Source organism: Puntigrus tetrazona, chromosome 22 (genome assembly GCF_018831695.1).
Source record: "Puntigrus tetrazona isolate hp1 chromosome 22, ASM1883169v1, whole genome shotgun sequence".
Classification (NCBI taxonomy): Eukaryota; Metazoa; Chordata; class Actinopteri; order Cypriniformes; family Cyprinidae; genus Puntigrus; species Puntigrus tetrazona.
In genome coordinates, this window is record NC_056720.1 from 1,538,877 (window position 1) to 1,539,965 (window position 1,089).

The following is a 1,089-nucleotide window of genomic DNA, read 5'->3' on the forward strand; positions in this document are numbered from 1 at the left end:
TGTTTATTTAGTTATTTTGTATTGTTCTTCTTAAACTTTAGATTATAAATTTAGTCTAAAGCTGCTAATCTTAAAAGACAGAAATGTCTTTTAAAAAGCCAATTGAATCTTTGCAAACGGAGCTGATCTTAAAAAGTTAATTTCCTTTGCAATTATTTGTATCGTAAAAAGTTATATATAAATAAAATAAAAGAGCTGGAAAAAAATGAAACGAAAGAAGAAGTCCATTATTTATAATTATGTATCTTCTCACTCATTAATATACAGGCATTGAAATATGAAATATGACAAAACAACACATACAGTTACAAAAAGGGCAAATATTTGATTGAAAATGTTTAATATAAAATGTATCATAAACCAAAAAAATAAATATAATTTTACATATTTACAAGGTGCAAACAAATTATTAATGAACTGAGCTTAATTAGTTTTAGTTTTATGGTTTGTATGAAATATGGTTTATCACAGACTGTTGAATACATGTAATGTCACAGTAGGTTTTCTATATGAAGAGAAACCGACAGATGTTTGACAATCGATAGGAATCGTAAAACTGTAAATATAATATAGATATCCATAAGTCATTTTAACCTTAAGCCACAAGCGGGCATGGGTGGTTGTCACGGGAACACACAAGGGTAACTATGGGAACGAACGAGCAGGAACTAAACACTGGGGCAGAGAAACATGTCAAAATAAAAGTCCAAGGACAAAAACATGTGACAAAAATACTGCAGTTACACACAAGATCTCTATTCTGTGTGCTCTGTCTCTGTCTACACAGTAGGTCTGATAATAAAGTTATAAAAAGATAAAATACTTCCATCTTATGGATTAAACCTAAAAACAATATATAATACAATATAAAATATTATATACATACAAATATTGGCTGGGTTTCTTAACTTTATTGTCCTTACATTGTCATTTCAATGGAGAGCTGCTTGGAACCTCCTTTTGAGCTGAAACATCTTTGACACATCTTCCTGGATGTATGTATGCTGTTTGTTTATTCTTTGACCCTCAAAAGATCAACAGAGCGGCTGCCAGTTTATCAAAGGTTGAATTTACAGAGCAGGTTTTCGC